We start from the raw sequence: 15,136 nt of genomic DNA on the forward strand, positions 1-15,136 counted from the left end.
CCCACACTGGGTGAGTTGGTGGGAGACAGCTTTCCCTGCGGTTTCATTTAAATTTTGCGTGGGTGGATGGGTACCCTCCACCATTCGTCTCGCACACGCAAAACAGTTATAAGCTAGAATTAGAATGAGGGGAGAGTTCCACTTCTTCAAAGCATCGCTAGGAAAGGAAATAATACGGGGGGCGGGAGAGAGGAAGAAATAAAGGAATAAAACCCAACTTTGCTGGCAACTTCAATAAATCGGGTAACTGGAGGCAAAAAATAGATTCCGAGGGCTGGGTCTGGTCCGGATGAAACGCTAGGTCTCCTTCCCATGCCGGAGTCTGGCGCTGGAAGCCTGCCACTGGCGTCTTGCCACGCGAATGCCCCCAGACAGCAACACACCCACTGGAAACGCACGTGAACAAAGCTCTTGCCCCGGGAGCCGCCGCTTGCGGTTTCCGAGTCGATTCCAGCTTCTCCAGGGAGAATAGGACGCACACAGGGTTAAATTAGTTCCCTCCCCAGTAGGAGGGAGAGAAGGGGGCGGGGGGAAGCAGCCTACGGTCTCGGGCTGGGTACCTTGTAGTTAGTTGTACGTTCGAAACCTGTCGCTGTCACTTGGCGAGTTTGTCATCTTCCATTGTCACCGCAGAAGAACGAGCGCTCAGAGATAACATCAGTGGCCACAGTCTCCGCGCCAAGGCGCTGCTTCCGCCCGGGGTGCGTCTTTCACCCTCGGTTCCGGGTGTCTAGCAGCTGCGAGGCGGCAGCACTGCGCCTGCCGCCGTGTCCACCCAGACCCGGGATCAGGTTGACCGTTTTCAACGATGGGCAGGAGGGACCTTGGCGGTGACCCCTAAAACAATACCATGCCCCGGGAGCCCCGCTGCTGCCGCGCCAGCTTCTTCCCTTTCCACCTCCCCGACCCGGTCGGATTCGGATGAGCCCACTGCGAGGAGACACGGCGGCCGCCAGGTAAAGGGACAGAGGTGCCAGGTGGGCTTTCAGGAACCGCCGGGGCTGCTGCTACGCGGTTGGGGGGAAGATAATATATTTTTTGGAACCAGCGTAGGGTGGTCAACGGGATGGGATGTTTTTAGCTTTTTTTCTTGCCTCCAGAAAGAGCATAGCTGCTTAAATCTCCCCCCCCCCCGACTTTAGGGAGGTCTATTTGCAGGTAGAATTCGTCTCCTCGAAAGAGTTTTGTAACTGAGCTCTGGGTCAAAACACACATTTGTCAGTGTGCTGGGAGAATAGATCTCAAATCGCGGTTCTAGAACCATTAAGCTTGCTGTAATCCAGCGTCTCACTTTCCCAGGATGAATATGATAACTTCTAGGAGTAACACCCCTTACTCCTCCACCCCCGCGCCCACTCCGTCTGTTGATAATGTCGCCGATGTAATCAAGCGGTTACATCTAAAGCCACCAGCCCGCCCCCCCCCGCCCCGCCCGCAATCCGGGATTGATTCGTGGCTAAGAAGATGCCGAGGATGCCAGTACATTTTCCTTCGAGTTGGGGAGAGGGTTACCAAGTCTTCAGCTCTGCGGGTCTTCAGTGGCCGGGCACCGAGCTGTGGCCGGAGCGTCTTTCCCGGCGCGCCAGCGTGGGTGATGAAGGCGCAGGCAGCGCACCAGGCTGAACTCCCGTTGCCTTGTTTGAGCCTCGTGCGTGGAAGGCGGAGAGGGGGCGGAAAGTGCCGGGCCCCCCACTGGCGCTGAGTGCCGGGGGCCGGCTGCGGCCAGGAAGTAGGGAGCAGAGCCTGGCCGGCTGCCACCGTGTCCCCGCGCGGGCTCGGAGTCGCTTGCAAAGATCCCTCTGCCGCGCTGACCAGTCCCGGGTTTGTCTCCATGCCTTCAGCGCCGGCGCGGTCACTTCTCATTTCTAATCAGGCCCAAGATCAAGGTTGTCAGTTGAGGTCGGGGCATTAACCAAAGAAATTAAGGATCGGGAAAGAGGGTGACTGGGGCCGTCTGGACTCTCAGCGATGCCAGGGAAACTCCTGGATCGCGTGGGGCTCAAGCCAGCGGCAGCTGCTGTTGCAGGCGGAGGTGGAGGCCACCGCGGCAGTCGACGCTGGCGCCTTGCTCCTGGAACCTCCCAGCAAGATGGCATTCACTGTCCTGGTCCAATTAACTACCCCCGCCGTGCCCCCTCCTCTTCAGGGTATTTGTTAGTCACACACTGAGTTTGGGGAGAAGAGCTGTTATGTAGATGTAAATCAAAGTATTTTCCTCACCACTGCATAATGCAACAGAAACAGCGACCCTCGGGCACAAACCCAGGTCGTGTGTGCGTGTGTGCGCTCCTGAGAGAGCGTGTGCCAGCGTGCGTCTCGGCCGTGCGTCTGGGTGGATCCATGCGTGGCTTGTGCTTGGGAGGCAAATGGGGCGTTTCTGCAAGTCCCCTTAACGCAACTAAGGCACTCAAATAAGTGAAGGCGGTAGACACAACAGGGATGCGAAGGAAATAAAAACAATTGGGAAAGTGGCGCCAAGTGACTCAGACTTTGAACTGAAGACGGGGAAATCCTCCTGAGTCAGTCGAGGCCACCGCCCCTGCCCAACCTTTCGTCCGAGACAGCCCCGCGGATCCCTAGGGAGTTGGTACTGAGCTAGTTTCAAGCTCGATCTGTGCTTCTCTCCACCGACGGCGCGTCTCTGGCGCTGCTTGGAGCTTGGCGCGAGCTCGCTCTCCCTCTTCTGTTCACATTCAGCCTCTCCACAGACTTGTTAAAACGTGACAGCAACTTACTGGAGAAAGGAGGAGCGACAATGAGATGAGAGGAATAAAACAGAACCTTTTAAAATATGTTTTCCAAGAAAGAGACGCGCACCTGGTTTTCTTACTTTACTCTTCAACCTTTGCAAAGAGATTGAGAAGTGGATACGTTGCCCGTATACAAATCAGGCTCCTTTTGCTAAGTCTGTTTCCTGAATCTTTGAGGCTGAATTTAGTTGTCCGTTGCAATGTATGGGGAAAGTGAACAATCATTTTTTTTTTTTTTCCAGCAGCTAGAGTGAGGGGAGAAAATAGGTATTCAAGATAATCATACTAAACTTCCGATTATTTTCCCAATTAGAGTTATTTAATAAGGTCCGGGATAAGGGAGCTAACTGATGATGGGTGGGGGTGGGGGAGCACATCATCAGGGTTGCCTTCATTTGAAATAACGCCATCTTGGTTGAGAGACTTGTTATATTTTTTACCCTCTAATCTCACGTTTCGATCATTTCTCACTGTCTAAGTAATAGATCCTCTGGCTTGGAGGGCATGGGGGAAATCGACTTTCAGAGCTCAGACGGTGGAATTCTCCCTAAGAGTTGGGGGTGGGATAGGGCTGGCTAGAGCGAGAAGGCGTGCTCGGTCAGGGTGGCATCCATGGTGTTGGTCCAGGCACTCTGCAACTCTCTTTGGGGAGGAGAGGGTTAAAAACCGAGACCGACTTTGCCTCTTGGAAAGCTTAGGGTTGCAGCCGCGCCTCCCAAGCATTCTTTAAACCAGAAATGTGGGAGGGACTCCGAAAGGGAGGGAGTAAAGGAGGGGGGCAGAGAAAGAGGGCTCGAGGAGGGGAGCGCGCCAGAGCGCGAGGGACAGAGTGAGAGGAGCGCGGGAGCGGCGCAGGCGATCCCGCGAATTCATTACTGTAAACATCTCCCGGGGGTGTCAGGAGGGGTGGGGGTGGGGGCCGCGGCGTCTACATTAGCCCCGCCGCAACCGATCGAGGCAGCAGTGAGGTCGGAGCAGCCTCGGGACCCACGCCCTGCCGGCGCAGCACTTGGAGCGAGCCCCGCGCCCGCCCCCGCGCAGCCCCGCGCAGCGCCCTGCTCCGGGCTCCGCGCGGTGGGTTCTTAAGCGCCCGCGGCGCGCCCGCCCGGCTCTCCGGCTGACCCCCGAGGTCCTCCGGTCTCTGAGGAGCCCCGGCGCTGCGGGGCCTCTTTCCGCTGCCTTCCCCGCTCTCTCTGCTTCTTTCGGAACTCGTGGCTTGGTCTAGGCGGAGAGGGGGAGGCTCAGAAGGAAAGGAGGCGGGGGCCGCGGCGGCCGGAGCCGAGAGAAAGTGGCATGCCCGAGCCCTGGAGGCGGAGGTGGCGGAGGACGGGGGAAGACGATGCCGCGGCTCCGTAGAGGAGAAAGGCGAGAGCGAGCTAGGCGAGCCGGGCGCCCGGGCTCCGGCAGGCTGCGGGGAGGCGCGCGCCGCTCTGAGGCTCCGGCCTCCGCACCCCCGCGCCCCGACGCTGCGGGAGACAAGGCTGGGCTTCAGCACCCGCCACCGTCGCCGCCGCCGCCACCCGGAGGACCTAGCAAAAGTTTGGATCTGGGGGAGGACGCGGCGCTGAGCGAGATTACCACCGAGGCTGGAAGGAGACCTCGAGAACCTTCGCAGGTAACGCGCACCCCCAACCCTCTCCTTCCTTGCCCCGCCGCTGAGCTCCTGCTTCTTCCCAGCGCCTTTCCTGACGCTCGACAGATCTGAGTCAAAGTAAGAGGGAGGCGAAGTTCAAGATCCCGGGGATGGGCACGCGGCGCAGGGAGATCTACAGTCAGGTTCGAGGGGCCCGCGGCTCTTCTCTGCCCTCGGTGGGCAGCTGTGCAGGGAGGTGAGGCTCCTCTGGGGATGGGTGAGAAACCTCGGCCCCAGCTGGAGCCTCATCTTGTAGCTCCTCGGAAACTGAGAATGTGGATTCAGGGGCTTTTAGTGTTCTTCAACTCGGGGAAATGGTGCATAGATTTCACTCCCTCCCCCCCTCCCCCCCTCACCTTCACCCTCTCACTCTCTCAGCTCTGTTTAGCTTAGCACCTTTTAAAAATGATAGAAGCCCACCTCATTTAGCTTGTGCAGGAAAGCAAAGCAAATGTGTGTGTGAGTGTGTGTGTGTGTGCGCGCGCGCGCGCGCGCGTGTGTGTGTGTGAGAGAGAGAGAAAGAGAGCGAGAGAGAAGAATATCAAGTAAAGGGAAAAATTTCCATTTCCCACTTTGACATCCCCGGAGCCTTCCCTTCCTCCCTCCTTCCATTCACCTTCTGGCGTCATAAAATAAAAACTTTAGAAGTCTCGTATTTATTGCAGTATGAGATGAAACGCATTAGCCTTTGGCGACGTGAATTTACCATGATTTTTTTTTTTTTTTACCGTGTGTGTGTGTGTGTGTGCGTGTGTGTGCGTGTGTGTGTGTTGTGGGTGGTGGTTAATGGTGTTGTGGAAAGGCATGTTGTTCCTCAATGGCCTGATACACGGTGGTGTGGGGGGAGACAGTGGTCTCCTGGGTGCACTTGGGGCCAGGGGCAGTGGAGAGAAAATATGGTCACCTTTCCCAAACAGCAGCCTTACTTAGGTTAACTGAGAAAATAGCTCCTGCTTTTCCCTCAGAGAGCTACAGAAATATTCCAGCCCCAATTTCCCACCATCCCCTTTCCCCCAGCTGAGTTTCAGAGCAGCTCAGCATTTGCTGCTGCTGTCATCATTAGTATGATCATTATTTATTCACCTGGAAGCTCATCTTGACTTCTCTTGTAAATGGAAAGCAGTCTCCAAGAGCTTTTGATTAATTTTAGTGGAGGAGATCTCTTGTAAAGCTTGCAGTAAGCTAATCGAGTGCAGGGCACAAATCCGTGTAAATGCTCGCACAAGAGTGCAAGGTGCTGATTAGATTTCTTCACATGCTGCATTTGCTCTATGCAAAGCCCCATCTAAATGGGAGCTATTGCTTACCACTCAGCTGGGAGGCTCTTAAATCACACAGGGTTTCAGGGAGCTTTGGGGCATGTCCCCTTGCTCACACAGGCTTATTGTTAAATTTATTACATCTAACTTCTCCTAGCCAAAAGCTAATATGTAGGCTAGCTTCCATATAGGAACCCGTATTGTCTGTGTATTTAAGTGATATGACCTTCCCAATTCTCCAGTGAGAGGATCCCCCAATAATTGGGGGTAAGAGAATGCAGGTTGGCATTTGCCCAGGGAGGTATATGGGTTGTTGCTGTATGAATGTAAAATTTTAGGTATTTAAAATGTTAGAACTGGACTTTTTTTTTTTTTAAACTAAGCAGTATGCACCAGATATAGAATATCGACAGGCTATATTAGAAGAGAATAAATCTTTGGGAAATACACATTCCATGAAAAGTTGCTTATTTCCCCATGATGTTATTGCTCCTCCAAATACAACTTTTCTTCCTTCCCTCCTCAAAAGCCCCAAACAGGATAGGGTTAAACCATTTAAGAATTTTTAATAATCACTGATGGAGGTTCAGCCTCATACTGTCATGCTGAGTTGCAAATATCGAGTGGAGGAGGTTGGAAGATGAAATTTCAAGCATTATTCCATGTCTCTGCCAGTAGATACAAGAACTTGTAAGAAGTGGACTAGCCTAGTAGCAGAACCTATTACAAACCTAGCATGGAAAGAATGCTGATTTTAAACAAGATGCCCATGTCTTAACACTTCAGTAGTTTCACTGCAGTTTTAGAAATTCCAGGAGATGCTTTTAACAGAAGAAAGTAGATTCCCAAATGACACCATGCTGGGCTGCCTTGAGGTCCCCTAGGCAGTCATGGTTTTTCCCCTGAATGCTAGGTTTCAGATGATGTGATCTTATCCCAGTTTGACTTTGACCGGCTGGATCTAATTTGAACCTCCTCTGATGCCTGTTACATTTATATTCTGGCCTGCTGGAGAGTTTGATTTAGGATTTAGACATATCTCCCTGAAGCAACCTTATATCTTCCCAGTCTGAAGCTGTGGTTTCAAGAAAGGCTCAAGTATGTATGTCCAGAAACCTTATTCTGTAGAGACTCAGGGTGAACATCTGATCTAGTTTGACTCTTCAGTCTTGTACCCTACAAGGAAGAATTGCTGCTTCTGCAATCAGAAGTGACTGAAGTTAAAAAACAGCAAAGGATAGTGTGCTCTCAGTTTTGCTCACTGGTTTTAGAAAACAGCTCTAAACAAGATTGTTTAGAGCCAGGTGATGCAACTTTGTTTCTGTTCAGGTCAGACCTTTCTGAAAAATCATCTTTTGGTATTTTTACTTTAATTTTAATTCAAGTTCACTTTTCACTAGATTACTTTAATAACTTTGTGGTTTCTGCCACAGTGATTCAAATTCAGTCCATTAGTGACCTCTATCTGTGAGAAGTGGATACTCATTGTTTTCCTTTCTTCTCATCAGTCTGCAAATTATGTGGGGGGGGGGACCCCAAAGCTCTGTAGTTCTTCCTGAATATTGAGATTTTCCAACCTGATTTTTCTAATATGGAGTTCAGAATGGGTAATGATATTTAAAAACAGTAATAAAATGTTACAGGCTAATAGGCTACTAAATGGTTATTCCATATAGCATTGACAATATGATCAATATAAATAAAATACCAGGGCTATCCACTGCCAGTAAAAGGATTGTACAGTCAGGTAGACTAATGTTTTGAGACTCACAATGCTGCTGAATGTGAGTGAAATTTTATTGCCCCAAGTGCTTACATAACAAGAGAAACTTGAAACAAGCTCAGAACATATATGTGATAACTAGACTTCATAGCAGCCGTGTGTATGTGTCTTTAAATTCAGCTGTGCTTCTGCTGTGAACTTATGGTACAGATCAAGGACGAGGTGGGATGTGAGAAGGGTGTCTTAAACAGATGGTCTTTTAAGGAGACTTTTAAAATCTGATTCCTAATCCCAGCTTTGTCTTCTGAGGGTTTTCAAATTGAAATTTCAATTTGAGTTGATTATTCTAAATGGTAATTGAAGACAAAGTTTGCTGAATTTCTTAGGTGGGTGGATACCATTATCTGACATTTTCCAGATGGTTTTTGATGTAGTGGTGTTCAGGGATGTGGAATTTTTAGGAGGTTTTCTTTCTTTTCCCTTGGGCAGGTTTTATGTAAAAGACATTTTTAAAGACCAATGATGATGATGATGATGGTGATTATCAGGCAACCATTATAATACCCCAGCCAACTTTCTTTCCTTTCCCCACCTTCCAAATTGCTTTAGTTTTTAAAAATTAGGTATTTTTTTTTCTAGAACTACGTGTTGGGGATAGGACTAAGACTACCAGTATTTTTTTACTCTTTTTAGCAAAGTAAACTCCCATTAAGTATCTGTTTATAGTAAAACACACGTACTCACCTACACATCAAGAACCATTTTAAGACAGAGATTCTTTTCAAGGTTTTAAATATGTTTCTTTTTAAAGAGCTATGACACAAATATTGTAATAAAAATATCCTGCGTTCCGATGAATACAGAGACTTATTTCAGCCGCATGGAACAGTAAAATACTGTATTAGCAAAATAATCAGTGGTATTTTCAGTACATGGTCAAATCTGTTAGAAACTTTTTTTTTTTTTTCTTGGCGAATTTCACATCTACTGGTCTTTTTGGTTTTCTTTGATTCCTTCTACTGAGGCTCTTTGAAGTGATTCAAAATTAAACAGTAGCTACTTTTTTTAGGGAAATTCATCATGTTATATTCAGGATTCCAGAAGAGTTAATGATGCAGAAAAAGTCCTGTAAAACATCTTTCTAAAAGAAGTCCTTTTCTTGTAGGCTTCCCACTTACGGGCCTCCTGTACCATTTGCAGTGAATTGGAACTCCGTTATTTATTTATTTTTCAAATACCACCTCTAACTTAATTTAATGTGGGATGTGTGTCTGCAGAAGCAGGCAGCCCCATGTGTCCCGGGTCTCCTGAACAAAGCAGTGTCGTTTTTATGAATCTGCAAGAAGGGAAAGTCAAAGAAAATATCCTTGTATACTTTGGGAAGTCAGAAAGGCCACATTCATGATTCTCAAACACTGGTCAGTTATTCTGCTGATGCTTAATAAGACCACACGTTTTCCGGCAGTTTAGTGGTTAAAGACCTCAGCCATTTTTTGAAGCATTCAAGAAATAAATCTCTGGTGCCCCTACCCATTAGGCGCTCATTAGAGCTGAGCAGTTTTTCTCACTTTCTTCCCAGGTTGCTTTTAAGGGAATGTGCAGGAAACTTGGCAAAAGGTCCTCTGTCCCCCTCAGTTCACAGGTCATGTGTGTTATTTCAGTTCTTTTTATTAGAGCTTTCAAGACACAGATAAAAGTATCTTCCATCTGAACCTTTTAAGAACCTGAGGGCTTTTGGATTTAAACCCACCAAAAAAACCATCGTGTCTCAAAGTTCATCGATGGCTGTGAGGTCCTTGGAATATCGAAACCCCCCTCAACAGGGAGTGAAGGAAGAGTGGCTCCCAGAGTCTGTTCACAAATATAGTGTCCCTTGAAGTCAACAGAGGTCATGAGCTGAATGGAAAACATTAGACTCCCATCAGTCCCGAAATAGGTCCATGTGCTGGTGTCACTTATCCCCAGCTGCCTATGGGCGTCACTTTTCATGAAATCCAGTGTTAAAATAGCCTCTGTGATCGTTTCCTCTCCCACTTTGCTCCACAACTCGGAATGAAATATTTTGAAGAAAGATATAATACAGGGAATTATAATATCTCAGAGATAAAGAGGATATGAAGGTCATGGGAATAGACTGGTTAAGCATTTGCCATTCAGGTGCCAGGAAATTCTCTCTAGGCCCAAGGGATGAAACTGATTCATACCTAGCCTTGACCACCTCCTCTTTTACCTTTCCTAATTCTCGCATGCAGGATTTTATGGCTCACAACCGCGTCTGTGAGTTGGTCGGAGAAAACCCTATTAGCCTGGCCTCCATGGGGTGACTAGAGCCAAACAGGTTGAAGGTTACCCATGGCTGCACCGAGTTCTCCCTCAGACCATTTGGCTTTGCACAAAAGGATGAACGTTACATTCAATCACATAGATGTTTGAATTCTCCAGATGAAGTTTATAAGTTTTTCCCTTTACCAACTTACCTGAAATGATTTCTCATTTAAAATAGTAGCAGTAATTTCAATCACAAAAATGTGTAACTATAAAAAATAGCATTTCATTGTCTCTCCACCATTATAGTAGGTACAAGTTTTTCCTGTTATGGATGAGTATAATTTTATGATGTAGAGGTCTGGTGACTTGGGACCTTAACGTGGGTGGGGAGTGAACGGTAGAGAGGTTGCTTTGGAGGAAAGAAAATATGTGCTTATATGAAGAAAACTTGCATTCTTCTGTCAGCACACTCCTTTGTACACTGATGACCTTGGACAAATTACTTAATCTCCAGGAGACTTAGTTTCCTTTCTGCAGAGTTCAAGAGGGTTGTTGAAGGGTCAGATGAGATTAATGCGTGGGAAAATACCTTGATAGTCATACAGTGTTATATACCTATAAAGATGCATTATTCAAGTTGATAACATTTATCCCCATAGGACTTTCATGTGCCAGAATAGTTCTAAGTCTTATACTAAGACAGAGTGCCCTTCCCTATAGGAACTCTGGTGTTTGTGAATGTCATCAAGTGTCTGGTGGCCCTCTATACCATTTCTTCCATTCATTTAACGGGGCCTCATCTTCTCTTGTGAGTTTGCTCTGTTTCGAACAAAGTATTCTTTTCAAGGATCAAGGGTAATTAGGATAAGATCTACGCAAGGGCCAAACTTTCCATCCTTGACAGGCTGGCTTGTTTTTGGAAACTGAATTTATCACACATGGATTCCAGCGGGGCTCTTTTGGGAAGAAACCTTCCACATTCCCTGCAGTAACGTCGTTTCTCCTTTTGGCTGGATTTATACTTGAGTCGTCCAAGTTACCTTTCACAAAAACATAAGCCATTAATAGAATATATGATGATGTTTAAAATTTTGGTTCTGCAACATGAGGCAGGCTGGTGCAAAGGATTGCCTTTTTGGTAGGGCAAACCTCCTGAGCTCCTTCTCAGTGAATGGAAAGACTTGATTTATTACAACACCGACATACTTTCCAAAGCTTGGCCTTATTTTAACATTGTGAGTATCACAAAATCTTTGTGGGGCAGTTTTTTTTTTTTTTTTACAACTTATTTCCCCATACTTCGTTCAGTTATATTTTTATAATTGTCGAATCTGAGACAGTTTTAATTTTAAATGTTCCAAGAGCGAGCATGTTTATTTTACTTTCCTGATTTGTATACATGTAGGCCTTTGTAAAGGTTAATTTTTAATCATTTTAAGGTTGCTTAAATGAAGCTTGCAGAAAACACATGCATATGTGAACTGTATTTATAAAACGTATGATTAGGTTGTGACTCTTGATCAGAAGGAATGTTTTTATCCATTATTTGGATACACGACAGTGTGTATCCCATGGTGTTCTTTTCCATTTTTGACTTACTATTTGCCAAAGTTCTGACACTTACATCAACCCCATTTTTTTTTAAGTTGATGAGAATTTAAGCAGTACGTTGTAAAACACCTGACTATGTAACTCTGTTTTTACATGACAAATTACTTTGGTAGTTTGGCAAAATTAATCTGAGTGCTTTTTGTTCTGGCAGTGCTGAATAATGCAATAATAATATTTGAAGAAGAGAAATGTTTATCACTCCTCTGAAGAGTTCTGCTCATAAAACGGGAAGAGTCTGGAGGTATACGTGTGGGGAGTTAGAAAGGCACAAAGAAATCTCAGTCTTAGATACCATGGGGAGAGGGGTGCTTCTTTTACTCTTCAGCTGGGTGGTGCTAATTTAGCCCATATGTTCCTAACAGAATAGAAGAATGAGATAGCCCAAGTTATTTTTAATTGGACATTTTCTTTTCCAAATAGGTCCTAAGGAAGCTCTAAATAAAGAAAAGCACAAAATGCAATGAGGAATTTATTTCTCTGTGAATGGCTTGGTACTCATGAAGGAGATAGGATCCTTTTAGAGGCAGAGGGTATATACCAGATGATAAAGAAAGCTTTTCCATTCATCCGAGGGGTGATTTTTAGCATTTGCTGTATGCCTGGCAGAGTAAGATTGGAGAGGCAAATGGTAATGCAGGATCCCTCCACTTGAGGCTGCCTAGGCTGGGGAGGAAAGAGGGAGACACAAACCTAATTGCATTTGGTTTGTACGTGACTGAAGACAGTCAATCCTAGTAAGTGTACCAGGGATACGTAGTGCTAATGAAGAAACCTTTATGTTTGGAGAAGGATAGTCTCGGGCTCTCACTTGTTAATTTGATAAACTTGAGCAAAATTTTAAATGTCTTTCAATCTCTGTGTCTAGTCTAAAATGGGAGAAAACACTGTATACTCATAGGGCTGTCCTTCGGAGGACTGAGATAATTATGCAAAATGTCTGCCTGTCTGGCACACAGTAGAGGCCTAATAAATGCTGACTGCAGATCCTTCTTTCTCTGAAATGATAATGATTTCATTATGTTACTTTTGCCTTCAACAAATATCTTTGCCATTTCTCTGGAATCCCCAAGAAGGCTTTGGACCCCTTGAACCTATTCACTCACAGGACACAGCCTCTTCTGCAAAATAAAATTTCAGTATTTATGCGTGTAACAGATCATGAAAAGGACAGTAAGGGAAATAAGGACTTTGCACGGTGGCAGGATGAGCTCAGAGCTAGTAGTATATACAGGGCAGGCTACTGGTGTGATAGGGGCCAGAGAAGGGAGGGAGAACATAAAAGAGGACTCATCGCAGTTTGGGGAATCAGAAAGTAGTGTCCATCTTGTAGTCTGTTGTCCTTGCTGTTGCTACTGTTCATTGAAAGTGCAGGCTTTGACACTTGAGGAATGCTTCTATTTTTTTTTTTAAAGATTTTATTTGTTTATTTGACAGACAGAGATCACAAGTAGAGAGAGAGGCAGGCAGAGAGAGAGAGGGGGGAAGCAGGCTCCCGGCTGAGCAGAGCGCCCGACGCGGGACTCAATCCCAGGACCCTGAGATCATGACCTGAGCCGAAGGCAGCGGCTTAACCCACTGAGCCAGGAATGCTTCTTCATGCACATCTCCCCACCCCTCCTCTATGCACCCTTCCATGGCAGACCAATACCAGTAGCTTGCGACAACACGTCCTGTGTCCAGACTATGACGCTGGGCACACGGAACTGTGCTTATTACTCTACACCGAGATTTTTATCAAAATGAATTTAAATGCTTACTTCACACAATTCGTCTCACACATGCCTCTTGGCAGAGTCGTGAAACTATTTTGTTGTAGAAGATTAACATACAAATTATTGTTATATAATGCTTAGTCTGTACTTATGGAATGATTGTACCTTGCTGGTATAATGACAGATGTCTGAATCAGAATGATGCTGTTAGATTATCAGTTTAACATGGAATTATTTCTTTCAGAAAGTAATTTTCAGTTAATTTAAGTAAAGGGACTTCTAATGACATCTGTGGAAGATATTCTGAACAAGTACCCAACTCAAAGGCACTGGTCAAAATACGAAATGCTGGGATTATTGTTCATTTGTCATTGTAATTGGATGAATATGTAGTATAATTTTTTGCTTTCTACTCAGCACTACGTTTTGTTTTTTTCCCCCCCACTATGGGTCTGTAAATTCATTGCTATAAGAAAGTTATACTTAACAAGATGTTAGGCATATCCCAGACCTCCAAGCCCAGAAGCGCAGAAGCTTTTCCTGGTAAGAACATCTAATATATATATGTAATACATACACATAAAATTAATCAAATTGAGCAGAGAGAAGCAGGCACTAGAGTATATTTTGTAAGGTGTTATCTTAGTAAGTAGCTTCCGACCCAACATTCCACCCAGCATAAAACAATAAGACCTTGTTTTGCTACTTTAGAACATGTAAGAGAGATTAAAATTCTTTGGAAAATGGTTTAAAAATTTTATTTTACTCAAATAGGTAAGAAACAAGTCCAGTAGTGCTGAGAGCAGTGGAATTTAAAACTAAAGTCTAATAATCTCTGAGTCCTGAAGGAATGCACGGCAGACATTTGTTCTGCTCACGTGCTTGTAACCGGGGATTTGACAAAAGTTGAATCCTTACCGAGTGCCAAGCACCATGTTGTTTTGGCTTTTGTGATATTTTTTTCAAAGAAGACCTCATCCTGTTCATCAAGAAATGTGATGGGTTGGCCTAGAGATACCCTCTTCCAAACTTGACTCATCGGTCTGGATTAACTGGAGAAGTTGGTTAAAAACCCAGATTCTTGGGACGTAGGCCCAGAGGTTTTGATTTGTTAAGCCCCTGATGAAGCCTGGAAATGCGGATGTGCAAAACCCTTCAGGATTGGAGTTTACCGACCTCCATAATTTTTAGAATTTTTTCTGGCCCAGAGACTCAGTAGTTTTATAATCATCTGGTTTATAGTCAATTGTGAATTTCTGATGGTATTTTTTTTTTTTCTGTGTGTTTTGTCACTTACAAAGTATTGGTTGATTTAACCCAACTGTTCTAGTAAAGAACCTTTTGAGGGGCCAGACATCAGGACTGGCTTCTCTCTCGGTACCACAGTCTTCTGTGTGATGCCACCACCAGGCATCTGTGTCCCTTACACTGGTCACTGTGCTGGTTTTGATATCCCCAAAGTCATTCTCCTAACAAACAAATTATATTACTTCAGTCACCTACCACTCAGATTCCCTGTCCCTGTGGATAAAGCCCATTTAAACTTCTTATCAGGACATGTGAGATCCATGACCATCTGGGTCTCAAGCTATCATCAAGCCTCATTCTCTCAAGCCACACCCATCTCCTGCATCCACGTTCATGGTAAAGCATGGCTTTGTGACGCTTAGCCTTTCCCATGCTGCTTACCCTTTATGTAGAATATGACCTCTCACTCTACATTTGGCAAACTCTTCTCCTTTAGGACCCACGTGAATGTCACCTTCCCTCCCAGTCAAAATTACTCAGTCCTTTCTCTAGGCTTCTACAGGTTTTTGTTTGTACCTTTATTATTTCCCTACTCGTATTGTTTTGTAATGTGCCAGTTCTAATGTCTGTTTTTTCCACTGAACTCTAAGAACCTTGGCTCATTCATTCTATCTCCCTAGTGTTGTCAATAATGCTCTGTGCACCAGGTTCTGCATAAATGTAGTTGAATGAATAAATGCATAATTGGGCTTTGGGATTCTGCATAAATGTAGTTGAATGAATAAATGCATAATTGGGCTTTTCCCCATTGGGCAACCAATCTATGGGATTGGAGGAGGGAGTCCCTGCCACTAGGTCTTACCTAGGTCTTCCCTGCCACTAGGTTTTACCTAGTGGCAGGGACTCCCTCCTCCAATCCCATAGATTGGTTG

At 45.7% G+C, this 15,136-nt stretch overlaps 1 protein-coding gene across 2 annotated transcripts in view; it reads left to right on the plus strand.

The window, feature by feature from the left end:
* Window positions 1–621: 621 nt before the first annotated feature.
* FLRT2 (fibronectin leucine rich transmembrane protein 2) overlaps window positions 622–15,136 on the plus strand; it is a 100,254-nt gene continuing 85,739 nt past the window's right edge. Inside the window, exon 1 of one of the 2 annotated variants that reach the window (XM_044232488.1) lies at window positions 622–956. The gene's annotated coding sequence lies outside the window, so the exon portion shown is untranslated. Of the gene's footprint in view, window positions 957–4,146; window positions 4,366–15,136 lie in introns of those variants that run through there. The other variant, XM_044232487.1, reaches the window with a different exon arrangement.

Source organism: Neovison vison, chromosome 13, assembly GCF_020171115.1.
Source record: "Neovison vison isolate M4711 chromosome 13, ASM_NN_V1, whole genome shotgun sequence".
Taxonomy (NCBI): Eukaryota; Metazoa; Chordata; class Mammalia; order Carnivora; family Mustelidae; genus Neogale; species Neogale vison.